The sequence below is a fragment of the Schistocerca nitens genome, chromosome 8 (assembly GCF_023898315.1).
Source record: "Schistocerca nitens isolate TAMUIC-IGC-003100 chromosome 8, iqSchNite1.1, whole genome shotgun sequence".
Lineage (NCBI taxonomy): Eukaryota > Metazoa > Arthropoda > Insecta > Orthoptera > Acrididae > Schistocerca > Schistocerca nitens.
The window spans coordinates 539711485-539724160 of record NC_064621.1 but is presented as its reverse complement, the minus strand read 5'-3'; positions in this window follow the sequence as shown (position 1 = coordinate 539724160).

Sequence of the window (12676 nt, the reverse complement as noted above, 5' to 3'; positions counted from 1 at the left end):
AACGGATCTATGGCGACGAAATCGATGAACACACCTCTGTGGCTGCAAGCAGCTGCTCCACTGTCGCGTGGTCGCCCTCGTTCGGCGCTGTTAGCTACCTGTCACTTCCAGCCATTCTTCCTCCCAACGACGCTTGGACCACCGAATCAACAACTAGGTCACTGCGTAGTGGAATGTACGAATCATTCGTCCAGGGCCCGCGATATAGTAAGCACCCCGAACATCCTCGTACCTGAGGGACCCACTCGGTTTCAGTTGCTATGGCTCTCAATTTTAGTACATTCCTCGGATACTTTTGTGAAAAGTTTCATCATCAAAATGAGATTTTCACTCTGCAGCGGAGTCTGCGCTGATATGAAACTTCCTGGCAGATTAAAACTGTGTGCCCGAACGTTCGCAGGAGAGCTTCTGTAAAGTTTGGAAGGTAGGAGACGAGATACTGGCAGAAGTAAAGCTGTGAGTACCGGGCGTGAGTCGTGCTTCGGTAGCTCAGATGGCAGAGCACTTGCCCGCGAAAGGCAAAGGTCCCGAGATAGAGTCTCGGTCGGGCACACAGTTTTAATCTGCCAGGAAGTTTCATTTCATCGTCAACATTAAGAAACGTCATATCACTGTAGTAGTCTTATCAAAAGCGTTCGAATATCATTCAGAATAAGTATGCCGTTCCGTTTAATCACTGCAGTGGACAGTTTTTAATGGTCACTCCTCTGGCGTTGCCATGAGGGTGGAGGGTACAACACCATTAAGGAGTGGCCACAGGTGTGGACCGTGCTTTTGCAGTCTCATGACTGAGTGAAAACACCAAAGAAGTGACCATTAACAGTAGTCCACTGCAGTGGGAGCTATGTGCCAAAGGGTTAAGAATATCATACTTGCTTCAATATCTCGATTAAAACAAGAATCGTGGTGAGGTGATAATAAAAAGGGAGGAAACTTCAAAATTCTTAGCGTCCATTTTGACGTGAATTTCAACAGGAAAAAGTACTTCTTGCAACTCCTAAAACAGCTTACGTCCGCACTTTGAATCATGACAAAGCTTGGAGAGAGACAAACCAGTAAGTTGACATATTTTGTATAGTTTCATTCCGTAATGTCATACGAAATAATGTTCTGGGATAGCTTATCTATAAGAAAAAACGTCTTCCTTTTTCAAAAGCGAGATATAAGAGTAAGATGTAGTGCTCATCTACTGTCATATTGTAGACATCTGTTTAAGGAGTTCGAAATTATGTATTTATTCCCTCATGAAGTTTGCTGTAGTATAAATAATTCACTTTAGTTGAAAAGGAACAATGATGTACATATTTACAGTACCAGAACGAAAAAGGGGTGCACAATGCCACAATTAAAATTTTTGATAACTTACACGGTGATATAAAACGTCTGAGAGACAGCAAAGTAAAATTTAGAAAATAAATGAAAAGTTTCAACTTGACAATTCCTTCCAATTCAAATGGTTCAAATGGCTCTGGGCACTATGAGACTTAACTTCTGAGGTCATCAGTACCCTAGAACTTATAACAACTTGAACCAAACTAACCTAAGAACATCACAAACGCCCATGCCCGAGGCAGGATTCGAACCTGCGACGTTGGCGGTCGCGCGTTTCCAGACTGTAGCGCCTAGAAGAGCTCGGCCACCCCGGCCGGCAATTCCTTCCAGTCTGTAGGAGAATTTCTGTTATTGTAACATGTAAAAAGACGGTGGCAGGAATTACAAGTCCACATCTGTGTACTTAATTGTTGTTGTTGTTGTCTTCAGTCCTGAGACTGGTTTGATGCAGCTCTCCATGTACTTAATAGTAAAAATAAAAACCTACAAATGTTCAGGATGCAGTCAATGTGCCACAGCATTACGATTTGGCTTGCAAATGATCCATGGAACATGAAATTAACTAAATGTAGAATAACATTACGTGCTCGTCCGAGTACTATAATTTGCCGAAAATCTCATTTCGATACATAAAAAAGCTTCTCGCTTACTGATTTCGCAGAATCCTTTCAGCGAACTAATGTGTATCATCTAGTCAAGAAAAAAGCGATGTTGTATTTGATTATCTGTCATTTAATTCGGCAACCGTACAGAAATTTATTCGATGTGACATGTGATTACCTACGCCGTTATCGAACACACATGTGAATTCACACGCCTGTGTGTCAAAGGCAGGGTGCCATGTTACTCGTCACACGCTTGCATTCACCAGAGCTGTTAAAATAACTAGATCAGTGAAAGTGAACAGCATCAAGCTCTCGATGGGGCACAGTCTAAATGATGGTCGGCTGCATTAGTACATCAATGAATCTAAAAGTGTGCATGTGTGTGTGTGTGTGTGTGTGTGTGTGTGTGTGTGTGTTATGGGTACAAATACAAAACAAGAAGCTACAAGTTACAGAATAAAAGGCAGCTCCAGCATTCAAAATACAGTCGACAAGAGTGTAGTGTCGATAAAAATGTAAATGCATGACGACAATTGGAGAAAATCCGAAACGCGTCTTAGCATAAGTAACGTCTAAGAAAGTGGCTGGCTGCTATATTTCAAGTAAGTAGTTTATTTTTGTCAAAACTAGACATGATTGTCTTAATGGAAATTTTATTTGTCCTTCTGGGTAAGTGCACTATTTAGTCATCCATAATTGCAAAAAACTGAGTAGTGAGCATGTCACTTTAAGGTAACTTGACAGTCTTTCTTCACCACTAGCAAGAAAGCAAAAGCTCCTCAAGTTCGAAACACAGAACTAATTACTAAATTTTTCTCTACAAAAATTGCTTACACACAGGTGTGTACAGCCATAACTATTTCAGATACAAACATTTTTTATAATTAACCACTAACAGTGGTAATTATCTATAGGTCTGCAGTACGATTTTTAAACTGCGAATTAAAATTAATGTCATCAGACATCTAAGATCAGCCTTATCATTCTTTGTTAGAAGACGAGTAATACTTGTAGGGAGTGGTAACCCAAGCTTCCGTATTTCTGAAAGTAATTGTCGTCTGTGTTACTGGAGCTTGGAATTAGCGAAGATTAATTTAAGTAATCTCTCCAGCGTCTGAATTACTGCGGTCACAAGTGTCTGAATTTCCTAGTTTTGAGCAGAATAAACAAGCAAGGAGGCCGTCGTGACTGTGTGCCATCTGATAGACTGTAGAGAGAGCCCACAGAGACTTAAGGGTATAGTACTCTATTTACTTTTGATGTTTCTGATTCCTCTTCCGACTGCGAGCCAATTTCCATTTTTCCGAGGGGCGTTCAATAAGGAACGCAACGCTTCTTTTCCCAGCAAGCACGATGGTTTTATTCAGGATTTCAATACACCATATTATTCCCCACTCTTTTTGGCTATGAAGCCCTGTTTTTTCGACAGAATCGCTGTTCAATGCGACTGCCTTACGCCATCTTCCTGTGAAGGCCTGTATGCCCTCATGGTACTGCTCTACTGGTCAATGTCACAGCCAATGTCTTGCCGCATCAATAACCTTCCCACTACCCACGTACTGCTCCCCGGGGAGTGCATCCTTCATTGGGCCATACAGATGGGACTGTAGAGTGGATGAGGAAGAACAGTCCAATGAAGTTATGAGAGCTCCTCTCGGATGCGCAGACTTTTATGAGAAGAAGGAGAATCTGAGCAGTGAGGTGTTTCACTGTGATCCGTCGATCACCTCAAACGAGAGTGTCCGCACGTTCCAACACTGCAGGACCATCAGCTGTGTGCGACGGGCCGGCACGCGAGAGATCGGACAAGTTTGCGCGACCTTGTTGTGATGACGACAGACGCCTCGCGCAACGACTCACCGTACTTCTGTTCACTACCCGTTAAGTTTAGACGTTCTACGTGCATCTATGAATATCTGCGATGGTCTGGTTTTCCGCCTAAAGAAATTAATGACAGTTCTCTGCTCGCAACGCACCTCTATTACAGGCAACACTCCGAAGGAACTACTTGAAACGACAGGAGCTGAAACAGAAATACTCCACGATGTCCCACAACAAAATCCGCGTCTTTTTCAACCGAAATTGTCCGTGAAAATAATGTTGTAGTTGTTGTTGTGGTCATCAGTCCTGAGACTGGTTTGATGCAGCTTTCCATGCTACTCTATCCTGTGCAAGCTTCTTCATCTCCCAGTACCTACTGCAACCTACATCCTTCTGAATCTACTTAGTGTATTCATCTCTTGGCCTCCGTCTACAATTTTTACCCTCCACGCTGCCCTCCAATACTAAATTGGTGGGCCGGCCGCGCTGGCCGTGCGGTTCTAGGCGCTGCAGTCCGGAACCGCGGGACTACTACGGTCGCAGGTTCGAATCCTGCCTCGGGCATGGATGTGTGTGATGTCCTTAGGTTAGTTAGGTTTAAGTAGTTCTAAGTTCTAGGGGACTGATGACCTAAGATGTTAAGTCCCATAGTGCTCAGAGCCATTGTTTTTCTAAATTGGTGATCCCTTGATGCCTCAGAACATGTCCTACCAACCGATCACTTCTTCTAGTCAAGTTGTGCCAAAAATTCCTCTTCTCTCAAATTCTATTCAATACCTCCTCATTCGTTATGTGATCTACCCATCTAATCTTCAGCATTCTTCTGTAGCACCAGATACGAAAGCTTCTATTCTCTTCTTGTCCAAACTATTTATCGTCCATGTTTCACTTCCATACATGGCTACACTCCATACAAATACTTTCAGAACCGACTTCCTGACACTTAAATCTTTGCTCGATGTTAACAAATTTCTCTTCTTCAGAAACGCTTTCCTTGCCATTGCCAGTCTACATTTTATATCCTCTCTACTCCGACCATCATCAGTTATTTTGCTCCCCAAATAGCAGAACTCCTTTACTACTTTAAGTGTCTCATTTCCTAATCTAATGCCCTCAGTATCACCCGGTTTAATTCGACTACATTCCATTATCCTCGTTTGCTTTTGTTGATGTTCATCTTATATTCTCGTTTCAAGACACTGTCCATTCCGTTCAACTGCTCTTCCAAGTCCTTTGCTGTCTCTGAAAATAATACGTCGCATTATTTATTGAAGGCCCCTCGTAAGAAGTCTGTCAATGGCCACTGTATAGAAAGGTAAGCTCCTAATGTAGCAGTTTCCTTGGCCTAGCAAGAGAAATGGTTTAACTTCGCCCCACGGACGAAGCAGATCCGGAAAAGTGCTGCTCCGAGATCCAATGAGTGCAACAGCATAAGGCGAAAAAGACAAGGTTGAAGACGAAGGAAAAATTTTAGAAAGCATTCTGTAAATGGAGTAAAGCAGCAGTGCCATGCTTTATTCTACGGATCGCGCTCCGTCTGCCGCTACCAGCAGCCATAATGGCGGAGAAAAAAGCCTGAAGATGGTCTGAGTCTTTCTTTCTTTCTTTCGCTTACGCCACAGTCCCGCAGCGATCGCAGGGTCGGCGTGGTTACAACGGATTTGGCAGTGTTAGTGTTAGGGATGGCCAGATGCTCTTCCTGCCGCCACCCCGTACCCCCCCCCCCCCCCCCACCGTGTACACCAACTGTCTGCGTCTAGTGTTCAAATGGTTCTGAGCTCTATGGGACTTAACATCTGAAGTCATCAGTCCCCTAGAACTTAGAACTACTTAAACCTAACTAACCTAAGGTCATGACACACATCCACGCCCGAGGCAGGATTCGAACCTGCCACCGTAGCAGTCGCGCGGTTCCGGACTGAAGCGCCTAGAACCGCTCGGCCACCGTGGTCGGTGCGTCTAGTGTAAATCGTGAAATAGTGCGGACGTGTTTCAGATGTCTGCGACGCGTGTAACTGAGGCGGAACGTGCGGACCAGGCCGGTATTCACCTAGCGGGATGTGGAAAACCGCCTAAAAACCACATCCAGGCTGGCCGGCACACCGGCCCTCGTCGTTAATCCGCCGGGCGGATTCGAATCGGGACCGGCGCGCCTACCCGAGTCCAGGAAGCAGCGCGTTAAGCCCGTCTCACACGGAGCAAGATTCGCTGTAAGTTTCCTTGCTGGCTCGCGCGATGGCTACCTAGCGGGCTCCGCCGTCTGCTAGCGTGCTACCTTGCTGGGAACCTTGTAAGATTTCCAAGATAGGTCCGGTGCTATTTTTCTTGTAAATTTCCCTGCGTGCTACCTGCGTTGGCCAATCATGAGACTTTTCGTTTGTGACGTCAGATGCGGAAAGCTTGGGCGGGAAGCCTTTGTTGATAGTCGCTTTTCTGCTGTTGTGAGGTGCGGTAGGAAGTTCTTATAATTATTAAATAATGGCACCGCAGTGGTCCAAGGAAGCGATTGAAGCATTGATATGTACTTACAGGGAAGAACAGTGTCTGTACGTCATGAAAAGCGCAAGATATTATAATAAACACTTGCGTGCAGAAGGACTCGAAAGAGTTGCAAGTGCCGTGTGTCTTGTACGACCATTCGTATAATATTTGCAAAGGATGTACGATCTTCTATCCTATAAAATAAAGTCGTATATAACAGTCATTATTGGTATATTTATAAAGTCAAACAGTAATGAAATGGTGATACTTTTCAAACAAAAGTACGTGTTATGCGAACTAACCTCAATTCTCTATGAAGCATGGAGAGCACACCTTTTCCAGCCTTTCTCCTCTTAATCCAGTTTTTCGTCCATTCTTTCTTTCTTCTTCTCTCATTAGCACGCATTTCTCCATCGTATAGCACCAAAACAGCTAATAACGCCAGTTTGCTCTAGACCTGAAGCAGGCATCTTCGTTCGATACAACATGCAGCCGGTCACAACACAACTAGCTGCCGATCTTGAACCGTGGGAGAGCTTCGGCATGGAAGATTGCCGGCTCCTTTCCCTGGAAGCCGGCAGGCATGCACGCCATCTCGCAAACTTGAGGCGAACCTTGCTCCGTGTGAGACGGGCTTTAGCGCGCTCGGCTACCCAGGCGGGTCTGATTAGAAGATCGAAACCGGCTGCTAATGAATGAAAACGAGATCGAGACTGTTTTTATTTCATTTGAAGGAGTTAGCTGTGAGAAGACACGGGAGGGCATGCCGGCGTGGCAGCAGGTACGCAATGCCGACAGTGGAGCGGACATGATGCACTGTGCGGCGCTTCCGGCCGACTTGCCAGTGCGTTCCGGTCGGCGCGGTCCGGCGCGGTCGCATGCCGTTGGTCGCGGTGGTTGCTTTCCGCTCGGCGGAACACCGCAGCCGCAGCCCAGGCCGGCCGCAGCGCTTCGCCCTCACGCAGGACCTTCGCCAACCGCCGTTTCTCTAAACGTCAGCTCTGTCGGACATCCTTTACTCCGTGCTTCTACCAGGGTCACTCCAAAAGAAATGCACACTATTTTTGCAATAATACAGTTTTAATTTAGCATGTGTGAAAGTTCTACAGTGTGTAGATACATCCTTCCCGCTTGTTTTCAAACTTAGTTCCACCTGTTGCCGTGAGTGGCGCCGTCACAGCACGTCTTCAAGATGGCTGCTACATCAGAAGCAACGTGCTGTGAAAACGAGACAGTGGGAAACATCCACAAGAGGTTGAAAAAGGTGTATGGAGATGCTGCTGTCGATCGCAGTACAGTTAGTCGGTGGGCAAGCAGGTTACGTGATGAAAGCGGGCACGGCAATACTGAGGATTGTCCTCGCAGCGGCAGGCCTCGTACTGCACACACTCCAGTGTGCAGAGAGTTAACGAATTGGTGATTGCTGACAGACGCATCACAGTGAACGAATTGTCACGCTATGTCGGCATAGGGGAAGGAAGTGTTCGCAGAATACTAAAAGTGTTGGCGTTAGAAAAGGTTTGTGCCAGGTGGATTCCCAGGATGTTGACAGTGGCTCACAAAGAAACAAGAAAAACGGTTTACAGCGAACTTTTGGAACAGTACGAGAATGGTGGAGATGAATTTCTTGGAAGAATTGTGACAGGTGATGAAACATGGCTCCATCATTTTCCACCAGAGACGAAGAGGCAATCGATGGAGTGGCATCATGCAAATTCACCCAAGAAAAAAAAATTTCAAAACCACACCTTCTGCTGGAAAAGTTATGGCTACAGTGTTTTTCGATTCCGAAGCACTCTTGCTTGTGGACGTCATGCCAAGTGCAACCACCATAAATTCTGATGCATATGTGACGACACTGGAGAAACTTCAAGCTCGACTGAGTCGTGTTCGACCACATCGGCAAAAGCAGGATGTTTTGCTGTTGCACGACAATGCACGGCCACATGTGTCAAAGAACCATGGAAGCGATCACAAAACTCGGATGGACAACACTGAAACACCCGCCTTACAGTCCTGACCTGGCTCCATGTGACTATCATGTCTTTGGGAAACTGAAAGACTCTTTTCGTGGAACAAGATTTCAAGATGAGGACTCCCTTGTGCACGCTGCCAAACAGTGGCTCCGACAGGTTGGTCCAGAATTTTACCGTGCAGGTATACAGGCGCTGGTTCCAAGATGGCGTAAGGCAGTTGAGAGGGATGGAAATTATGTGGAGAAATGAAAATATTGTTACTAAAGAATTTATCTACACACTGTAAAACTTCCAAACATGTAGAATAAAAGACGTATTAAAAAAAATATAATGTGCATTTCTTTTGGAGTGACCCTCGTACTTCGACAGGCAACGGGTAACTAGCAAAGGTCGCCAACTGCAGGTCGTGAAATTGAAAGAAACAACGCACGAATTTTCATCAGTGTGAGGCAACTAAGGCAGGCCATCCGAAATATACAATCTGATCAAAAGTATTCGGACACCTAATAGTGAACTTAAACATGGGGTGCGTCCAGTCTCAGCCTCTATGACGGTTTGAACTCTGCTGAGGATACTTCCAATGAGATGTCCGAATGTCTTTGGAGGAACAGCAGCCCATTCCTGTTCAAGATGCTAAACCAGAGAAGGTAGTAATGTTGGATGCAGGGACCTGGAGCGAAATCGATGCTCAAACTCATCAGAAACGTGATTAACTGAGTTTGGGTCGGGAGTCTGGGCAGGTCAGCCCATTTCGCTACTGTCGACAACCTCACAGATGCTGCTTTACGACAGGGTGTACTTTTGTGCCAATACAATCATTGTCTCCGAACTGTTCCTCTGCGTCCTGCACGCAGTACCTACGCAGTGCTGTAGTAAGTGTTCCTATTCTTCCGGCGGTTCTAGGCGCTTCAGTCTGGAACCGCGCGATCGCTACGGTCGCAGGCTCGGATCCTGCCTCGGGCATGGATGTCTGTGATGTCCTTAGGTTAGTTATGTTTAAGTAGTTCTAAGTTCTAGGGGACTGATGACTTCAGATGTTAAGTCCCGTAGTGCTCAGAGCCATTTGAACCATTTTTGTACTTCAAGTACCTTTTCCCGCCTTCAGTATTTTCTTCGTGAGTGGGACCAATGATTGCAGGTAACTTCAGTATTTACTCTAATTTCGCTGTCTTTATCGTTGTGAGCATTTCGTGAGAGTTAAGGGGGAGGAAGTACGAGGGTCGTTCAATTAGTAATGCCACACATTTTTTTAAAAAAGCGATTAATATACATAGACAAACGTCCTTGTTAGTGATTCACATTTGATGTTTGTTCTGTGCGCCGGTGAAGTTTCGAACCGTTCTGGCAGATGGCAAAGCCGTAGTACAGCGTCAAAATGGCGTCTATATACGAATCACTTTACGAGCAGCGAACCGTTATTGAATTTTTGTGTGCAGAAAAAGAAACCGTGGTGAACATCCATAAACGTTTGTGTGAAGTGTGTGGCGATGCTGCAGTTGATAGGAGGACAGTTGGGCGATGGGTAAAGAAAGTTACAGCCTCAGGAAATGCAGAAACAGAGCTCCATGATCAGCCACGCTCGGGACGTCCTGTCACAGCCACTGCTCCAGACATTCTGAATCGTGCGGATGCCATTATTCATGCCGACCGGCGCATCACAACTCGACAATTGGCTCTACAGTCGTCGGTCAGCATTGGAAGTCGAGACCCTCGGACATTCAAAGAGGTGGTCACGATGGGTTCCACGAATGCTCACAACGGACAACAGGATTCAAAGAAAGGCCACTTCATCTGAATTGTTGGTGCGTTTTGAGTCCGACGGAGAGGCCTTTCTATCACGGATCGTTACCTTGAAGATGACGAGAGTGTCAGTCATGCAGTGAAAACATGGCTACGCATACAAGACAAGAGCTTTTACCAGCAGGGAATACGTACTCTTCCACAACGTTGGCGTACGGCCATAGAACGTGATGGAGACTACGTAGAAAAATAGGACATGGACAAGACATGTTGATGTATATTGGCACCAAATTCGGACTCTTAATCATAATTATCTTCTGAGAAAAATATATTTCCTGTCTTTTCAAAGCACTCTCCTCGGACTTCAACAGTAAACTTCCACGTAATGCTTACGTCGGTGTATTTGGTGACGGTTCGCTAACAAATTAATATTGCAGAGCATCGACCTTAAATTTTTAGACAAACATATGTATACCTTTGATCGGGACATGTTCCTACAATGTTGAACTCTGGCAGGACACTGACTACACTCACGCTCGTAATTAAGGATAATGCTGATACACGGTGAAACAACTCTCTGGTGGGCGGTTTGTGGGTTTAAATCACCTCGGGGTATGACCATGCGGTGCATTTGACCTGCGGTCGTCGTATGGTGGCGCCGGCAGCAGTCCACAGACGCAGAGGTGTGTTGGTGCATGTCAGAGTACGGTGGAGTGAGTAAGTGTACAGACGTTTTCAGACATGCTAATGGTGACTGTGTGTTGAAAATGGCTCAAAGAACACATGTTGATGACGTTACGGGGGTAGAATACAAGGGCGACTGGAGGCTGGCCAAACAAAGCAGGTCGTAGCACGGGCCCTCCGTGTGCCACAAAGTGTGATCTCAAGATTATGGCAACGATTCCAGCAGACGGGAAACGTGTCCAGGCGCTACAGCATGGGACGTCCACCGTGTACAACACCACAAGAAGACCGATATCTCACCATCAGTGCCCGCAGACGGCCACGGAGTACGGCAGGTAGCCTTGCTCGGGACCTTACCACAGCCACTGGAACAGATGTCTCCAGACACACAGTCTACAGAAGATTGAACAGACATGGTTTTGTCACCTGCACCTGCAAGGTGCATTCCACTGACCCCTGGTCACAGGAGAGTACGTAAAGCCTGGTGTCAAGAACACAGTACATGGTCATTGGAACAGTGGTCCCAGGTTATGTTCACGGACGAGTCCAGATATAGTCTGAACAGTGATTCTCGCCGGGTTTTCATATAGCGCGAACCAGGGACCAGGTACCAACCCCTTAATGTCCCTGAAAGGGACCTGTATGGAGGTCGTGGTTTGATGGTGCTGGGTTGGATTATGATTGGTGCACGTACACCCCTGCATGTCTTTCACAGACGAACTGTAACACGTCAGGTGTATCGGAACGTCATTTTGCACCAGTATGTCCACCTTTTCAGGGGTGCAGTGGGTCCCACCTTCCTCCGGATGGATGATAACGAACGGCCCCACGGTGCTGCCATCGTGGAGGAGTACCTTGAAACAGAAGACATCAGGCGAATGGAGTGGCCTGCCTGTTCTCCAGACCTAAACCCTATCGAGCAGGTCTGGGATACTCTCGGTCGACATATCGCTGCACGTCTTCAAACCCCTACGACACTTCACGAGCTGCGACAGGCACTGGTGCAAGAATGGGAGGCTATACCCCAGCAGCTGCTCGACCACCTGATCCAGAGTATGCCAACCAGTTGTGCGGCCTGTGTATGTGTGCATGGTGATCATATCTCATATTGATGTCGGGGTACATGCGCAGGAAACAGTGGCGTTTTGTAGCACGTGTGTTTCGGAACGGTTTTCTCAAATTATCACCAATACCGTGGACTTACAGATCTGTGTCGTGTGTGTTCCCTATGTGCCTATGCTATTAGCGCCAGTTTTGTGTAGTGCCACGTTGTGTGGCACCACATTCTGCAATTATCCTTAATTTATGAGAATGATTGTAGAATGGGACCAATGTCCTTTGCACTGAAGTCATCCCACGCCCCTCTTCCCCCTCCCTCTTCCTCCTCATCCCCTCCGCCAACGATACTTTATGAGAGATTGGGCGCTACCTGCGATGCTGATTACGACTCGGCTACGAGAAGAACGGTCCAGACGACGAGCGCAAACAGCGGAAAGCCATCGAGCCTATCTGCTGCGACGGCAGCCGCTGCGAACCCGGCAAGCGTCTATCGCCTATCGGTATGCGACGCGGGGAGCGGTTACGCGACAGACCGTGGAAAACCCTCCAGTGCATGGCTCGCGCCTCTGGAACGTCGTGCAAGAAGGGGCAAGGGGGGGATGCCAGGGAAAGTCCCTCCCAACCTGGCACCTGGCACCGTGCTCCTTACCACCTCTCAGCATCTCCTCCACGAGCTCAGGCTACGGGGCGCATATAGATTTAAGAGTCTGTACAGTATCAGCACTGTGGGTGCTCTGCATATAACACGTCTAATGAAGAATTTTCTTAACTTCCAGTACACTGTGCGAAAAACGTACTGAAACGGTCTGACTTTAGCCACTTTGCACCTTTGTGACATTATAACACAGATGCGCCACTTATGATTCTTTGTAATTTTGTGAATTGCAAATATTATATAAAAATATTTTCTGGGAACCTTGAAATGTCTCTAGAATGAAATTTTCACTCTACAGCGGAGTGTGCGCTGATATGAAACTT